The sequence below is a fragment of the Spinacia oleracea genome, chromosome 2 (genome assembly GCF_020520425.1).
Source record: "Spinacia oleracea cultivar Varoflay chromosome 2, BTI_SOV_V1, whole genome shotgun sequence".
NCBI classification, from domain to species: domain Eukaryota; kingdom Viridiplantae; phylum Streptophyta; class Magnoliopsida; order Caryophyllales; family Amaranthaceae; genus Spinacia; species Spinacia oleracea.
Genome location: NC_079488.1, coordinates 24,615,342 through 24,635,507, shown reverse-complemented (window position 1 = coordinate 24,635,507; position 20,166 = coordinate 24,615,342). Strand labels below are relative to the sequence as shown.

Sequence of the window (20,166 nt, the reverse complement as noted above, 5' to 3'; positions counted from 1 at the left end):
CTTGATTCGATCAATGATGAATCATAAAGACTTTTCCTATAATTTCTAAAACAAAATGCTCAACTACCACCAAACTAAACCAAATTCGTCAAAGCTATTGAAAAGTAATTTCAGAATATCTTTTCATAATATATCTAAAGAGTTCCTAAACTCAGTGGGAGCTTAGTGTTTGTTATTCAACAAACTAAGGCCCAAGTATAGATATATGTTTCATTGTAATTTATTCAAATGAGACACAATGGTATTGTTTCTACCAAGAATTTTTGAGAACGTAATGTTTGTTTGCTCGAAATAATGTCCTTTTGGAGATTCGCTTCCAAAACGACAAGTGGGAGAAAATAGACCTCGAAAGTCTTCGAGGCGAACAACAAACATAAACGGACATTCAGGAGGCTTTTCGAAGTTGTTTAGAAAATCCGAACACTTATTCTTTAAGGACTTTAGAAGTGGCTTTAAAGAATAGACATCTCTCAGAGGACTTTACAAGTGCTTCAAGGAGAACAGAATATTCAAAGGACTTTCAAGTGGCTGTTGATATTCTATTGTTTGATCGATGTTCTATACCCAAGTAGGCATAGAGTTCAAGTCACTGAAACTATGAGATTCTTCTATTATATAGTGAAGAATCATGGAGTTCGGGTCACTGAAGCTATGCGATTCTTCTATTAGATAGTGAAGTGATACGAGTTTAAAAACTCGTTGTATAAACAAGGATAGTTGATTAACAAGCTAGACCTTTAACTCGTTGATCGTGAATGCAAGACAAGACCTATTGACTCACAATCAGTTCTTTGAATAGGAAACGCGTCCAAAACAAAGAAAAAGGCTGAATTATAAACTATAATTCGAAATGTAACAAACAAGTGTTTTAATCATCCAGTTGGTTGTTTATTCCAATCAAGAAGCTGACTATAAATAGCCAAAAACCAACAGCTACAAGAGCTTTAAACGGCTAATTAAGAGCCATTTAAGAGCCTTTAAAACTGGCAGTTACAAGCTCTAAAGTCTCCTAATTCAGTCACTAAATTGGAGGTTACAAAGGCTTAAAACTCTCCTTACAAACAGCAATAATCAAAGCTAAGTAATGACTGAATTTAAATTGGGGATTTAAACAAATATCCCTTTATTAAACCGACTTTTACCAAAGCAATTAAAAATAATAAGTGCGTACAATCTGTTTAAACAAGCGGACCAATGTGATTAAACGGACCAGTTTGATCAACGTACCACCTTGATAATAAGGACCATATAACGAGCTCACTCAATCCAAGTCACCATGCACACAAAATGAGCCATTGAACCCAAATCAGTTTTGGTTCCAATTGCTAGCATAAGACTATCACTTTCATCCATAACCGTATCATCCCCTCCCCCTTTAAAAGGAATTGACCTCAATTCAGCAAGGCCATCATCATCAAGATAAGGTGAAAGATCACCTACATTGAAAGTAGCATGGACACCATAGTCTCTCGGAAGCTCAATCTTGTAAGCATTATCATTCACACGTGCAACCACCTTGTAAGGACCTTCAGCCCTAGGCATAAGCTTGTTCTTGCGTTTGCTTGGAAAACGCTCTTTCCTTAAATGAACCCAAACCAAATCACCTTCTTCAAACAGCCTCGGTTTGCGATTCTTATTTGATTTCTGTTTATAAGAGGCATTAATAGCTTCAATTCGCTCATGAACTTGTTGGTGCAGCTTCATCATAGACTTTAACTTAGCATCGGCATCCTTGTGAACCAACTCATCTTTTGGTAATGGAATTAAATCCAAGGGCAAGTATGGATTAATCCCACATACTACCTCAAATGGAGAATGACCAGTAGCATAAGTAGGAGACCGATTATAAGCAAATTCAGCGTGAGCAAGCTTGACATCCCAATCCTTTTGCGTTTTACTTACCAACCCTCTCAATAGCGTTCCCAAGGTTCGATTTGTCACCTCTGTTTGCCCATCAGTTTGAGGGTGATGTGAAGTGCTAAACAACAACTTGGTTCCCACCTTTCTCCACAATGTATTCCAAAAGTAACTCAAGAACTTGGAATCTCGATCAGAAACAATAGTCTTTGGAATTCCATGCAAACGAACAATCTCCTTATAATACAAATCAGCCACATTACAAGCATCATCCGTTTTGTGACAAGCAACGAAGTGAGCCATTTTTGAAAATCTATCCACCACGACCATAATAGCATCCTTACCTCTTTGAGTACGAGGAAAAGCCACTATAAAATCCGTGGATACATCTTCCCAAGGGCGAACTGGAACCGGCAAAGGTGAGTATAAACCGGGTTTGAAAGAACTCTTGGCCATATGACAAGTCACACATTTATTCACAATGTTGTTACATCACCTAACATTTTAGGCCAAAAGAAACGTTCTCTCAATATTTCCAAGGTCTTGGCTATGCCAAAGTGACCAGCCAATCCTCCACCATGAGCCTCACGCACTAGTAACTCACGAATTGAATGCTTAGGAATACAAAATCACCTTTGAAAAGAAACCCATCTTGCAACATGTACTCCCCATAAGCACCAACTGCACATTTCTCGAATGCAACTCCAAAATCACCATCATCATGATAATAATCTTTTAAGGTTTCAAACCCCAACAAACGAACATCAAGTGTAGCAAGCAAAGTGTACCTTCGTGATAATGCATCAGCCACCACATTGCTTTTACCATCTTTGTATTTCGAAGAAAAATGAAAGGATTGCAAGAACTCAACCCATTTAGCATGCCTTGGGCTCAATTTTTGTTGCCCATTAATATACTTCAAAGATTCATGATCAGAATGCAAAACAAAGTGGCTAGAACGCAAATAATGACTCCAATGATCCAAAGCTCTAACAATGGCATAGAACTCTTTATCATAAGTGCAATAATTCAAACGAGCACCCCCTAACTTTTCCGAAAAATAAGCTATGGGACGCTTACCTTGGATCAAAACAGCACCAATCCCCACTCCACTAGCATCACACTCGACCTCAAAAGGTTGAGAGAAATCTGGCAGCGCCAAAATAGGAGCAGCACACAAACGCTCTTTAATCACATCAAGCGCCTTTTGAGCGTCCTCTCCCCATACAAAAGCACCTTTCTTCAAGCAAGTAGTGATAGGACTAGTAATAGTACTGAAATCACGAATGAAACGTCTATAAAATGAAGCAAGACCATGAAATGAACGCACCTCACTTATAGTTTTAGGATTAGGCCACGATTTGATAGCCTCGATCTTGGACTGATCCACGGACACTCCATCTTTCGAAACCACATAGCCCAAGAATACAACATTGTCAACAAGGAATGAACACTTCTCTAGCTTCCCATAGAGTCTTTGAGCTCTAAGTGTTTCAAAAACATCCCTCAAATGAATCAGATGCTCCTCTTCGTTCCTACTATACACCAAGATGTCATCAAGATATACCACAACGAATCTGCCCAAAAATGATTTAAGCACTTCATTCATTAGCCTCATAAACGTACTAGGAGCATTAGTGAGACCAAATGGCATGACGGTCCACTCATACAAACCATGTTTTGTCTTGAAAGCCGTTTTCCACTCATCTCCTTCACGCATCCGAATCTGATGATAACCACTTCGCAAATCAATTTTTGAGAACAACTTCGAACCATGGAGCTCATCTAACATATCATCAAGTCCCGGAATTGGAAAACGATACTTGATGGTAATGTTATTCACAGCCCTACTATCAACACACATTCGCCATGTTCCATCTTTCTTAGGCACAAGCAACACCGGAACAACACATGGACTCAAGCTTTCTCTAACATAGCCTCGATTCACAAGTTCATCAATTTGCTTTTGTAATTCCTTTGTTTCCTCCGGATTGCAACGATAGGAAGCCTTATTAGGCAAAGAAGTTCCTGGAATAAGATCAATTTGATGTTCAATACCACGAATAGGGGGAAAACCTGGTGGTAATTCATCCGGAAATACATCCTTGAACTCAAACAACAATTCGACAATGGGACTCTTTCCAATTTTGGCCTTCAATTGGACTCTCCTTAGCCACGAGCAAATACACCAACTCTCCATGATCAAGAGCTTGCTCAATTTCTCGTTCACTAGCCAACATGGTGAGATTCGGCTTTTTCTTTTGTTTCACACTCATGGATCGAACCGCTTGAGATGACATAGGCTTTAGCACAATTTTCTTGCCTTTGTCTCTCAATTCATACTCATTCCTTCTCCCTTTATGAATCACGTCCCTATCAAACTGCCAAGGACGACCCAACAAAATATGACAAGCATCCATAGGAATAACATCACAAAGAACTTCATCCACATACGAACCCATAGTCAAACCAACCCTTACTTGCTTCGACACTTTTACACTATTACCATCATCAAGCCAATGGAGTGCGTATGGCCTAGGATGGGCAGTAGTGATTAAGCCTAATTTTGACACCATTTCACTAGAAGCAGCATTGGTACAACTCCCCCCATCAACAATTACACTACACCACTTATCTTTCACTAGACATTTAGTATGAAACAACTGATCTCGTTGGTCTAGATCAGTAGGTGAAATTTGAGTTTGAAGCGCTCTAAGAACCAGATTTGTGTCATAAATTGGAGCCTCATACCCTTCCTCTTCCTCCTCATCACCACTCTCATCAAACACAAATACGTCCCCCAACCTCTTTTCCTCTTCCAACAACTCCTCATGACATTCAACAGCTTCTCTCAAGGTCACTACTCGTTTATTTGGACACGCATTTTGATAATGCCCAAACCCTTGACACTTAAAACAACGCACCTTGGACAGACTTGTTTCTTTGGTTGGGTTAGATAGTTTAGGGGCAGCCGTAGAATTACTTGAACCTACGGTACTAAGTGATGTGTTTGGTTTCAAGCTAGGTTCGGATTTAGCCCAAGACTTGGCTTTACCATCCATACTAGACCCTCCCCCATATTTTGCCTTCACTTGATTTTCCAATTTTAAACAAAGTCCAAAAAGAGTGTCAAAATCAGAATATGGATAAAGGTCTACGGTATTGGCAATATTATAATTTAGACCCCTTAAAAATCTGGACAGTTTTTGTTTCTCAATTTCCTCAATTTCTCCCATTAAGGACAACTTTTCAAACTCATCAATATATTCAGCCACACTCATTTTTCCTTGCCTCAATTCGGCAATTTTAGGATAAGTTGTTATTCTATGAGTTGTTGGCACATAACTTTTACGTAGCTTACGTTTCAAAGACTCCCAAGATTTTCTCCTTCCCTTCACGTATTCTCTTGGATTTCAGTCCCTCGAACCACAATGAAGCCCCTCGTCCTAGCTTCAATATGGCATATTTGCAACGCTTCTCATCATCAATGTCCTTGAAATCGAACATTCTCTCTATTTTGCGGTCCCACTCCAAATAGGCTTCCGGATCTGTTCCACCAACAAATTCAGGAAGTTCGGTGACTTTGAATTCATCCATAGCCCGTAGATCACGCCTAGGAGGCCTACGATACCCCCCATCTCTAACGTTCTTCAAGGCTTCTTGGAGATGTTGTAGAAAGTCAGGATCATCAAAATCCATATTTCAGTTTGTAAGAATTACGAACAGCAGCTCTTTTTTTTTCTTTTGTTCTTATTTTTTTTTTGGGCGGATCACACGAACAGCAGCTCTGATACCACTAATGATACGAGTTTAAAAACTCGTTGTATAAACAAGGATAGTTGATTAACAAGCTAGACCTTTAACTCGTTGGTCGTGAATGCAAGACAAGACCTATTGACTCACAATCAGTTCTTTGAATAGGAAACGCGTCCAAAACAAAGAAAAAGGCTGAATTATAAACTATAATTCGAAATGTAACAAACAAGTGTTTTAATCATCCAGTTGGTTGTTTATTCCAATCAAGAAGCTGACTATAAATAGCCAAAAACCAACAGCTACAAGAGCTTTAAACGGCTAATTAAGAGCCATTTAAGAGCCTTTAAAACTGGCAGTTACAAGCTCTAAAGCCTCCTAATTCAGTCACTAAATTGGAGGTTACAAAGGCTTAAAACTCTCCTTACAAACAACAATAATCAAAGCTAAGTAATGACTGAATTTAAATTGGGGATTTAAACAAATATCCCTTTATTAAACCGACTTTTACCAAAGCAATTAAAAATAATAAGTGCGTACAATCTGTTTAAACAAGCGGACCAATGTGATTAAACGGACCAGTTTGATCAACGTACCACCATGATAATAAGGACCATATAACGAGCTCACTCAATCCAAGTCACCATGCACACAAAATGAGCCATTGAACCCAAATCAGTTTTGGTTCCAATTGCTAGCATAAGGCTATCACTTTCATCCATAACCGTATCATCCCCTCCCCCTTTAAAAGGAATTGACCTCAATTCAGCAAGGCCATCATCATCAAGATAAGGTGAAAGATCACCTACATTGAAAGTAGCATGGACACCATAATCTCCCGGAAGCTCAATCTTGTAAGCATTATCATTCACACGTGCAACCACCTTGTAAGGACCTTCAGCCCTAGGCATAAGCTTGTTCTTGCGTTTGCTTGGAAAACGCTCTTTCCTTAAATGAACCCAAACCAAATCACCTTCTTCAAACAGCCTCGGTTTGCGATTCTTATTTGATTTCTGTTTATAAGAGGCATTAATAGCTTCAATTCCCTCACGAACTTGTTGGTGCAGCTTCATCATAGACTTTAACTTAGCATCGGCATCCTTGTGAACCAACTCATCTTTTGGTAATGGAATTAAATCCAAGGGCAAGTATGGATTAATCCCACATACTACCTCAAATGGAGAATGACCAGTAGCATAAGTAGGAGACCGATTATAAGCAAATTCAGCGTGAGCAAGCTTGACATCCCAATCCTTTTGCGTTTTACTTACCAACCCTCTCAATAGCGTTCCCAAGGTTCGATTTGTCACCTCTGTTTGCCCATCAGTTTGAGGGTGATGTGAAGTGCTAAACAACAACTTGGTTCCCACCTTTCTCCACAATGTATTCCAAAAGTAACTCAAGAACTTGGAATCTCGATCAGAAACAATAGTCTTTGGAATTCCATGCAAACGAACAATCTCCTTATAATACAAATCAGCCACATTACAAGCATCATCCGTTTTGTGACAAGCAACGAAGTGAGCCATTTTTGAAAATCTATCCACCACGACCATAATAGCATCCTTACCTCTTTGAGTACGAGGAAAAGCCACTATAAAATCCGTGGATACATCTTCCCAAGGGCGAACTGGAACCGGCAAAGGTGAGTATAAACCGGGTTTGAAAGAACTCTTGGCCATATGACAAGTCACACATTTATTCACAATGTTGTTAAATCACCTAACATTTTAGGCCAAAAGAAACGTTCTCTCAATATTTCCAAGGTCTTGGCTATGCCAAAGTGACCAGCCAATCCTCCACCATGAGCCTCACGCACTAGTAACTCACGAATTGAATGCTTAGGAATACAAAATCACCTTTGAAAAGAAACCCATCTTGCAACATGTACTCCCCATAAGCACCAACTGCACATTTCTCGAATGCAACTCCAAAATCACCATCATCATGATAATAATCTTTTAAGGTTTCAAACCCCAACAAACGAACATCAAGTGTAGCAAGCAAAGTGTACCTTCGTGATAATGCATCAGCCACCACATTGCTTTTACCATCTTTGTATTTCGAAGAAAAATGAAAGGATTGCAAGAACTCAACCCATTTAGCATGCCTTGGGCTCAATTTTTGTTGCCCATTAATATACTTCAAAGATTCATGATCAGAATGCAAAACAAAGTGGCTAGAACGCAAATAATGACTCCAATGATCCAAAGCTCTAACAATGGCATAGAACTCTTTATCATAAGTGCAATAATTCAAACGAGCACCCCCTAACTTTTCCGAAAAATAAGCTATGGGACGCTTACCTTGGATCAAAACAGCACCAATCCCCACTCCACTAGCATCACACTCGACCTCAAAAGGTTGAGAGAATCTGGCAGCGCCAAAATAGGAGCAGCACACAAACGCTCTTTAATCACATCAAGCGCCTTTTGAGCGTCCTCTCCCCATACAAAAGCACCTTTCTTCAAGCAAGTAGTGATAGGACTAGTAATAGTACTGAAATCACGAATGAAACGTCTATAAAATGAAGCAAGACCATGAAATGAACGCACCTCATTTATAGTTTTAGGATTAGGCCACGATTTGATAGCCTCGATCTTGGACTGATCCACGGACACTCCATCTTTCGAAACCACATAGCCCAAGAATACAACATTGTCAACAAGGAATGAACACTTCTCTAGCTTCCCATAGAGTCTTTGAGCTCTAAGTGTTTCAAAAACATCCCTCAAATGAATCAGATGCTCCTCTTCGTTCCTACTATACACCAAGATGTCATCAAGATATACCACAACGAATCTGCCCAAAAATGATTTAAGCACTTCGTTCATTAGCCTCATAAACGTACTAGGAGCATTAGTGAGACCAAATGGCATGACGGTCCACTCATACAAACCATGTTTTGTCTTGAAAGCCGTTTTCCACTCATCTCCTTCACGCATCCGAATCTGATGATAACCACTTCGCAAATCAATTTTTGAGAACAACTTCGAACCATGGAGCTCATCTAACATATCATCAAGTCCCGGAATTGGAAAACGATACTTGATGGTAATGTTATTTACAGCCCTACTATCAACACACATTCGCCATGTTCCATCTTTCTTAGGCACAAGCAACACCGGAACAACACATGGACTCAAGCTTTCTCTAACATAGCCTCGATTCACAAGTTCATCAATTTGCTTTTGTTATTCCTTTGTTTCCTCCGGATTGCAACGATAGGAAGCCTTATTAGGCAAAGAAGTTCCTGGAATAAGATCAATTTGATGTTCAATACCACGAATAGGGGGCAAACCTGGTGGTAATTCATCCGGAAATACATCCTTGAACTCAAACAACAATTCGACAATGGGACTGCCTTCTTTCCAATTTTGGCCTTCAATTGGACTCTCCTTAGCCACGAGCAAATACACCAACTCTCCATGATCAAGAGCTTGCTCAATTTCTCGTTCACTAGCCAACATGGTGAGATTCGGCTTTTTCTTTTGTTTCACACTCATGGATCGAACCGCTTGAGATGACATAGGCTTTAGCACAATTTTCTTGCCTTTGTCTCTCAATTCATACTCATTGCTTCTCCCTTTATGAATCACGTCCCTATCAAACTGCCAAGGACGACCCAACAAAATATGACAAGCATCCATAGGAATAACATCACAAAGAACTTCATCCACATACGAACCCATAGTCAAACCAACCCTTACTTGCCTTGACACTTTTACACTATTACCATCATCAAGCCAATGGAGTGCGCAGCCTAGGATGGGAAGTAGTGATTAAGCCTAATTTTGACACCATTTCACTAGAAGCAGCATTGGTACAACTCCCCCCATCAACAATTACACTACACCACTTATCTTTCACTAGACATTTAGTATGAAACAACTGATCTCGTTGGTCTAGATCAGTAGGTGAAATTTGAGTTTGAAGCGCTCTAAGAACCAGATTTGTGTCATAAATTGGAGCCTCATACCCTTCCTCTTCCTCCTCATCACCACTCTCATCAAACACAAATACGTCCCCCAACCTCTTTTCCTCTTCCAACAACTCCTCATGACATTCAACAGCTTCTCTCAAGGTCACTACTCGTTTATTTGGACACGCATTTTGATAATGCCCAAACCCTTGACACTTAAAACAACGCACCTTGGACAGACTTGTTTCTTTGGTTGGGTTAGATAGTTTAGGGGCAGCCGTAGAATTACTTGAACCTACGGTACTAGGTGATGTGTTTGGTTTCAAGCTAGGTTCGGATTTAGCCCAAGACTTGGCTTTACCATCCATACTAGACCCTCCCCCATATTTTGCCTTCACTTGATTTTCCAATTTTAAACAAAGTCCAAAAAGAGTGTCAAAATCAGAATATGGATAAAGGTCTACGGTATTGGCAATATTATAATTTAGACCCCTTAAAAATCTGGACAGTTTTTGTTCCTCAATTTCCTCAATTTCTCCCATTAAGGACAACTTTTCAAACTCATCAATATATTCAGCCACACTCATTTTTCCTTGCCTCAATTCGGCAATTTTACGATAAGTTGTTATTCTATGAGTTGTTGGCACATAACTTTTACGTAGCTTACGTTTCAAAGACTCCCAAGAGGTAATTTTCTCCTTCCCTTCACGTATTCTCTTGGATTTCAGTCCCTCGAACCACAATGAAGCCCCTCGTCCTAGCTTCAATATGGCATATTTGCAACGCTTCTCATCATCAATGTCCTTGAAATCGAACATTCTCTCTATTTTGCGGTCCCACTCCAAATAGGCTTCCGGATCTGTTCCACCAACAAATTCAGGAAGTTCGGTGACTTTGAATTCATCCATAGCCCGTAGATCACGCCTAGGAGGCCTACGATACCCCCCATCTCTAACGTTCTTCAAGGCTTCTTGGAGATGTTGTAGAAAGTCAGGATCATCAAAATCCATATTTCAGTTTGTAAGAATTACGAACAGCAGCTCTTTTTTTTTCTTTTGTTCTTTTTTTTTTTTTTGGGCGGATCACACGAACAACAGCTCTGATACCACTAATGATACGAGTTTAAAAACTCGTTGTATAAACAAGGATAGTTGATTAACAAGCTAGACCTTTAACTCGTTGATCGTGAATGCAAGACAAGACCTATTGACTCACAATCAGTTCTTTGAATAGGAAACGCGTCCAAAACAAAGAAAAAGGCTGAATTATAAACTATAATTCGAAATGTAACAAACAAGTGTTTTAATCATCCAGTTGGTTGTTTATTCCAATCAAGAAGCTGACTATAAATAGCCAAAAACCAACAGCTACAAGAGCTTTAAACGGCTAATTAAGAGCCATTTAAGAGCCTTTAAAACTGGCAGTTACAAGCTCTAAAGCCTCCTAATTCAGTCACTAAATTGGAGGTTACAAAGGCTTAAAACTCTCCTTACAAACAGCAATAATCAAAGCTAAGTAATGACTGAATTTAAATTGGGGATTTAAACAAATATCCCTTTATTAAACCGACTTTTACCAAAGCAATTAAAAATAATAAGTGCGTACAATCTGTTTAAACAAGCGGACCAATGTGATTAAACGGACCAGTTTGATCAACGTACCACCATGATAATAAGGACCATATAACGAGCTCACTCAATCCAAGTCACCATGCACACAAAATGAGCCATTGAACCCAAATCAGTTTTGGTTCCAATTGCTAGCATAAGACTATCACTTTCATCCATAACCGTATCATCCCCTCCCCCTTTAAAAGGAATTGACCTCAATTCAGCAAGGCCATCATCATCAAGATAAGGTGAAAGATCACCTACATTGAAAGTAGCATGGACACCATAATCTCCCGGAAGCTCAATCTTGTAAGCATTATCATTCACACGTGCAACCACCTTGTAAGGACCTTCAGCCCTAGGCATAAGCTTGTTCTTGCGTTTGCTTGGAAAACGCTCTTTCCTTAAATGAACCCAAACCAAATCACCTTCTTCAAACAGCCTCGGTTTGCGATTCTTATTTGATTTCTGTTTATAAGAGGCATTAATAGCTTCAATTCCCTCACGAACTTGTTGGTGCAGCTTCATCATAGACTTTAACTTAGCATCGGCATCCTTGTGAACCAACTCATCTTTTGGTAATGGAATTAAATCCAAGGGCAAGTATGGATTAATCCCACATACTACCTCAAATGGAGAATGACCAGTAGCATAAGTAGGAGACCGATTATAAGCAAATTCAGCGTGAGCAAGCTTGACATCCCAATCCTTTTGCGTTTTACTTACCAACCCTCTCAATAGCGTTCCCAAGGTTCGATTTGTCACCTCTGTTTGCCCATCAGTTTGAGGGTGATGTGAAGTGCTAAACAACAACTTGGTTCCCACCTTTCTCCACAATGTATTCCAAAAGTAACTCAAGAACTTGGAATCTCGATCAGAAACAATAGTCTTTGGAATTCCATGCAAACGAACAATCTCCTTATAATACAAATCAGCCACATTACAAGCATCATCCGTTTTGTGACAAGCAACGAAGTGAGCCATTTTTGAAAATCTATCCACCACGACCATAATAGCATCCTTACCTCTTTGAGTACGAGGAAAAGCCACTATAAAATCCGTGGATACATCTTCCCAAGGGCGAACTGGAACCGGCAAAGGTGAGTATAAACCGGGTTTGAAAGAACTCTTGGCCATATGACAAGTCACACATTTATTCACAATGTTGTTAAATCACCTAACATTTTAGGCCAAAAGAAACGTTCTCTCAATATTTCCAAGGTCTTGGCTATGCCAAAGTGACCAGCCAATCCTCCACCATGAGCCTCACGCACTAGTAACTCACGAATTGAATGCTTAGGAATACAAAATCACCTTTGAAAAGAAACCCATCTTGCAACATGTACTCCCCATAAGCACCAACTGCACATTTCTCGAATGCAACTCCAAAATCACCATCATCATGATAATAATCTTTTAAGGTTTCAAACCCCAACAAACGAACATCAAGTGTAGCAAGCAAAGTGTACCTTCGTGATAATGCATCAGCCACCACATTGCTTTTACCATCTTTGTATTTCGAAGAAAAATGAAAGGATTGCAAGAACTCAACCCATTTAGCATGCCTTGGGCTCAATTTTTGTTGCCCATTAATATACTTCAAAGATTCATGATCAGAATGCAAAACAAAGTGGCTAGAACGCAAATAATGACTCCAATGATCCAAAGCTCTAACAATGGCATAGAACTCTTTATCATAAGTGCAATAATTCAAACGAGCACCCCCTAACTTTTCCGAAAAATAAGCTATGGGACGCTTACCTTGGATCAAAACAGCACCAATCCCCACTCCACTAGCATCACACTCGACCTCAAAAGGTTGAGAGAATCTGGCAGCGCCAAAATAGGAGCAGCACACAAACGCTCTTTAATCACATCAAGCGCCTTTTGAGCGTCCTCTCCCCATACAAAAGCACCTTTCTTCAAGCAAGTAGTGATAGGACTAGTAATAGTACTGAAATCACGAATGAAACGTCTATAAAATGAAGCAAGACCATGAAATGAACGCACCTCATTTATAGTTTTAGGATTAGGCCACGATTTGATAGCCTCGATCTTGGACTGATCCACGGACACTCCATCTTTCGAAACCACATAGCCCAAGAATACAACATTGTCAACAAGGAATGAACACTTCTCTAGCTTCCCATAGAGTCTTTGAGCTCTAAGTGTTTCAAAAACATCCCTCAAATGAATCAGATGCTCCTCTTCGTTCCTACTATACACCAAGATGTCATCAAGATATACCACAACGAATCTGCCCAAAAATGATTTAAGCACTTCGTTCATTAGCCTCATAAACGTACTAGGAGCATTAGTGAGACCAAATGGCATGACGGTCCACTCATACAAACCATGTTTTGTCTTGAAAGCCGTTTTCCACTCATCTCCTTCACGCATCCGAATCTGATGATAACCACTTCGCAAATCAATTTTTGAGAACAACTTCGAACCATGGAGCTCATCTAACATATCATCAAGTCCCGGAATTGGAAAACGATACTTGATGGTAATGTTATTTACAGCCCTACTATCAACACACATTCGCCATGTTCCATCTTTCTTAGGCACAAGCAACACCGGAACAACACATGGACTCAAGCTTTCTCTAACATAGCCTCGATTCACAAGTTCATCAATTTGCTTTTGTTATTCCTTTGTTTCCTCCGGATTGCAACGATAGGAAGCCTTATTAGGCAAAGAAGTTCCTGGAATAAGATCAATTTGATGTTCAATACCACGAATAGGGGGCAAACCTGGTGGTAATTCATCCGGAAATACATCCTTGAACTCAAACAACAATTCGACAATGGGACTGCCTTCTTTCCAATTTTGGCCTTCAATTGGACTCTCCTTAGCCACGAGCAAATACACCAACTCTCCATGATCAAGAGCTTGCTCAATTTCTCGTTCACTAGCCAACATGGTGAGATTCGGCTTTTTCTTTTGTTTCACACTCATGGATCGAACCGCTTGAGATGACATAGGCTTTAGCACAATTTTCTTGCCTTTGTCTCTCAATTCATACTCATTGCTTCTCCCTTTATGAATCACGTCCCTATCAAACTGCCAAGGACGACCCAACAAAATATGACAAGCATCCATAGGAATAACATCACAAAGAACTTCATCCACATACGAACCCATAGTCAAACCAACCCTTACTTGCCTTGACACTTTTACACTATTACCATCATCAAGCCAATGGAGTGCGCAGCCTAGGATGGGCAGTAGTGATTAAGCCTAATTTTGACACCATTTCACTAGAAGCAGCATTGGTACAACTCCCCCCATCAACAATTACACTACACCACTTATCTTTCACTAGACATTTAGTATGAAACAACTGATCTCGTTGGTCTAGATCAGTAGGTGAAATTTGAGTTTGAAGCGCTCTAAGAACCAGATTTGTGTCATAAATTGGAGCCTCATACCCTTCCTCTTCCTCCTCATCACCACTCTCATCAAACACAAATACGTCCCCCAACCTCTTTTCCTCTTCCAACAACTCCTCATGACATTCAACAGCTTCTCTCAAGGTCACTACTCGTTTATTTGGACACGCATTTTGATAATGCCCAAACCCTTGACACTTAAAACAACGCACCTTGGACAGACTTGTTTCTTTGGTTGGGTTAGATAGTTTAGGGGCAGCCGTAGAATTACTTGAACCTACGGTACTAGGTGATGTGTTTGGTTTCAAGCTAGGTTCGGATTTAGCCCAAGACTTGGCTTTACCATCCATACTAGACCCTCCCCCATATTTTGCCTTCACTTGATTTTCCAATTTTAAACAAAGTCCAAAAAGAGTGTCAAAATCAGAATATGGATAAAGGTCTACGGTATTGGCAATATTATAATTTAGACCCCTTAAAAATCTGGACAGTTTTTGTTCCTCAATTTCCTCAATTTCTCCCATTAAGGACAACTTTTCAAACTCATCAATATATTCAGCCACACTCATTTTTCCTTGCCTCAATTCGGCAATTTTACGATAAGTTGTTATTCTATGAGTTGTTGGCACATAACTTTTACGTAGCTTACGTTTCAAAGACTCCCAAGAGGTAATTTTCTCCTTCCCTTCACGTATTCTCTTGGATTTCAGTCCCTCGAACCACAATGAAGCCCCTCGTCCTAGCTTCAATATGGCATATTTGCAACGCTTCTCATCATCAATGTCCTTGAAATCGAACATTCTCTCTATTTTGCGGTCCCACTCCAAATAGGCTTCCGGATCTGTTCCACCAACAAATTCAGGAAGTTCGGTGACTTTGAATTCATCCATAGCCCGTAGATCACGCCTAGGAGGCCTACGATACCCCCCATCTCTAACGTTCTTCAAGGCTTCTTGGAGATGTTGTAGAAAGCCAGGATCATCAAAATCCATATTTCAGTTTGTAAGAATTACGAACAGCAGCTCTTTTTTTTTCTTTTGTTCTTTTTTTTTTTTTTTGGGCGGATCACACGAACAGCAGCTCTGATACCACTAATGATACGAGTTTAAAAACTCGTTGTATAAACAAGGATAGTTGATTAACAAGCTAGACCTTTAACTCGTTGATCGTGAATGCAAGACAAGACCTATTGACTCACAATCAGTTCTTTGAATAGGAAACGCGTCCAAAACAAAGAAAAAGGCTGAATTATAAACTATAATTCGAAATGTAACAAACAAGTGTTTTAATCATCCAGTTGGTTGTTTATTCCAATCAAGAAGCTGACTATAAATAGCCAAAAACCAACAGCTACAAGAGCTTTAAACGGCTAATTAAGAGCCATTTAAGAGCCTTTAAAACTGGCAGTTACAAGCTCTAAAGCCTCCTAATTCAGTCACTAAATTGGAGGTTACAAAGGCTTAAAACTCTCCTTACAAACAGCAATAATCAAAGCTAAGTAATGACTGAATTTAAATAGGGGATTTAAACAAATATCCCTTTATTAAACCGACTTTTACCAAAGCAATTAAAAATAATAAGTGCGTACAATCTGTTTAAACAAGCGGACCAATGTGATTAAACGGACCAGTTTGATCAACGTACCACCATGATAATAAGGACCATATAACGAGCTCACTCAATCCAAGTCACCATGCACACAAAATGAGCCATTGAACCCAAATCAGTTTTGGTTCCAATTGCTAGCATAAGACTATCACTTTCATCCATAACCGTATCATCCCCTCCCCCTTTAAAAGGAATTGACCTCAATTCAGCAAGGCCATCATCATCAAGATAAGGTGAAAGATCACCTACATTGAAAGTAGCATGGACACCATAATCTCCCGGAAGCTCAATCTTGTAAGCATTATCATTCACACGTGCAACCACCTTGTAAGGACCTTCAGCCCTAGGCATAAGCTTGTTCTTGCGTTTGCTTGGAAAACGCTCTTTCCTTAAATGAACCCAAACCAAATCACCTTCTTCAAACAGCCTCGGTTTGCGATTCTTATTTGATTTCTGTTTATAAGAGGCATTAATAGCTTCAATTCCCTCACGAACTTGTTGGTGCAGCTTCATCATAGACTTTAACTTAGCATCGGCATCCTTGTGAACCAACTCATCTTTTGGTAATGGAATTAAATCCAAGGGCAAGTATGGATTAATCCCACATACTACCTCAAATGGAGAATGACCAGTAGCATAAGTAGGAGACCGATTATAAGCAAATTCAGCGTGAGCAAGCTTGACATCCCAATCCTTTTGCATTTTACTTACCAACCCTCTCAATAGCGTTCCCAAGGTTCGATTTGTCACCTCTGTTTGCCCATCAGTTTGAGGGTGATGTGAAGTGCTAAACAACAACTTGGTTCCCACCTTTCTCCACAATGTATTCCAAAAGTAACTCAAGAACTTGGAATCTCGATCAGAAACAATAGTCTTTGGAATTCCATGCAAACGAACAATCTCCTTATAATACAAATCAGCCACATTACAAGCATCATCCGTTTTGTGACAAGCAACGAAGTGAGCCATTTTTGAAAATCTATCCACCACGACCATAATAGCATCCTTACCTCTTTGAGTACGAGGAAAAGCCACTATAAAATCCGTGGATACATCTTCCCAAGGGCGAACTGGAACCGGCAAAGGTGAGTATAAACCGGGTTTGAAAGAACTCTTGGCCATATGAAAAGTCACACATTTATTCACAATGTTGTTAAATCACCTAACATTTTAGGCCAAAAGAAACGTTCTCTCAATATTTCCAAGGTCTTGGCTATGCCAAAGTGACCAGCCAATCCTCCACCATGAGCCTCACGCACTAGTAACTCACGAATTGAATGCTTAGGAATACAAAATCACCTTTGAAAAGAAACCCATCTTGCAACATGTACTCCCCATAAGCACCAACTGCACATTTCTCGAATGCAACTCCAAAATCACCATCATCATGATAATAATCTTTTAAGGTTTCAAACCCCAACAAACGAACATCAAGTGTAGCAAGCAAAGTGTACCTTCGTGATAATGCATCAGCCACCACATTGCTTTTACCATCTTTGTATTTCGAAGAAAAATGAAAGGATTGCAAGAACTCAACCCATTTAGCATGCCTTGGGCTCAATTTTTGTTGCCCATTAATATACTTCAAAGATTCATGATCAGAATGCAAAACAAAGTGGCTAGAACGCAAATAATGACTCCAATGATCCAAAGCTCTAACAATGGCATAGAACTCTTTATCATAAGTGCAATAATTCAAACGAGCACCCCCTAACTTTTCCGAAAAATAAGCTATGGGACGCTTACCTTGGATCAAAACAGCACCAATCCCCACTCCACTAGCATCACACTCGACCTCAAAAGGTTGAGAGAATCTGGCAGCGCCAAAATAGGAGCAGCACACAAACGCTCTTTAATCACATCAAGCGCCTTTTGAGCGTCCTCTCCCCATACAAAAGCACCTTTCTTCAAGCAAGTAGTGATAGGACTAGTAATAGTACTGAAATCACGAATGAAACGTCTATAAAATGAAGCAAGACCATGAAATGAACGCACCTCACTTATAGTTTTAGGATTAGGCCACGATTTGATAGCCTCGATCTTGGACTGATCCACGGACACTCCATCTTTCGAAACCACATAGCCCAAGAATACAACATTGTCAACAAGGAATGAACACTTCTCTAGCTTCCCATAGAGTCTTTGAGCTCTAAGTGTTTCAAAAACATCCCTCAAATGAATCAGATGCTCCTCTTCGTTCCTACTATACACCAAGATGTCATCAAGATATACCACAACGAATCTGCCCAAAAATGATTTAAGCACTTCGTTCATTAGCCTCATAAACGTACTAGGAGCATTAGTGAGACCAAATGGCATGACGGTCCACTCATACAAACCATGTTTTGTCTTGAAAGCCGTTTTCCACTCATCTCCTTCACGCATCCGAATCTGATGATAACCACTTCGCAAATCAATTTTTGAGAACAACTTCGAACCATGGAGCTCATCTAACATATCATCAAGTCCCGGAATTGGAAAACGATACTTGGTGGTAATGTTATTTACAGCCCTACTATCAACACACATTCGCCATGTTCCATCTTTCTTAGGCACAAGCAACACCGGAACAACACATGGACTCAAGCTTTCTCTAACATAGCCTCGATTCACAAGTTCATCAATTTGCTTTTGTTATTCCTTTGTTTCCTCCGGATTGCAACGATAGGAAGCCTTATTAGGCAAAGAAGTTCCTGGAATAAGATCAATTTGATGTTCAATACCACGAATAGGGGGCAAACCTGGTGGTAATTCATCCGGAAATACATCCTTGAACTCAAACAACAATTCGACAATGGGACTGCCTTCTTTCCAATTTTGGCCTTCAATTGGACTCTCCTTAGCCACGAGCAAATACACCAACTCTCCATGATCAAGAGCTTGCTCAATTTCTCGTTCACTAGCCAACATGGTGAGATTCGGCTTTTTCTTTTGTTTCACACTCATGGATCGAACCGCTTGAGATGACATAGGCTTTAGCACAATTTTCTTGCCTTTGTCTCTCAATTCATACTCATTGCTTCTCCCTTTATGAATCACGTCCCTATCAAACTGCCAAGGACGACCCAACAAAATATGACAAGCATCCATAGGAATAACATCACAAAGAACTTCATCCACATACGAACCCATAGTCAAACCAACCCTTACTTGCTTTGACACTTTTACACTATTACCATCATCAAGCCAATGGAGTGCGCAGCCTAGGATGGGCAGTAGTGATTAAGCCTAATTTTGACACCATTTCACTAGAAACAGCATTGGTACAACTCCCCCCATCAACAATTACACTACACCACTTATCTTTCACTAGACATTTAGTATGAAACAACTGATCTCGTTGGTCTAGATCAGTAGGTGAAATTTGAGTTTGAAGCGCTCTAAGAACCAGATTTGTGTCATAAATTGGAGCCTCATACCCTTCCTCTTCCTCCTCATCACCACTCTCATCAAACACAAATACGTCCCCCAACCTCTTTTCCTCTTCCAACAACTCCTCATGACATTCAACAGCTTCTCTCAAGGTCACTACTCGTTTATTTGGACATGCATTTTGATAATGCCCAAACCCTTGACACTTAAAACAACGCACCTTGGACAGACTTGTTTCTTTGGTTGGGTTAGATAGTTTAGGGACAGCCGTAGAATTACTTGAACCTACGGTACTAGGTGATGTGTTTGGTTTCAAGCTAGGTTCGGATTTAGCCCAAGACTTGGCGTTACCATCCATACTAGACCCTCCCCCATATTTTGCCTTCACTTGATTTTCCAATTTTAAACAAAGTCCAAAAAGAGTGTCAAAATCAGAATATGGATAAAGGTCTACGGTATTGGCAATATTATAATTTAGACCCCTTAAAAATCTGGACAGTTTTTGTTCCTCAATTTCCTCAATTTCTCCCATTAAGGACAACTTTTCAAACTCATCAATATATTCAGCCACACTCATTTTTCCTTGCCTCAATTCGGCAATTTTACGATAAGTTGTTATTCTATGAGTTGTTGGCACATAACTTTTACG

General features: G+C 39.9%; 1 pseudogene; it reads right to left on the bottom strand.

The window, feature by feature from the left end:
- Positions 1-16,433: 16,433 nt before the first annotated feature.
- Positions 16,434-19,725, bottom strand: LOC130466926 (uncharacterized; annotated as a pseudogene).
- Positions 19,726-20,166: the final 441 nt, after the last annotated feature.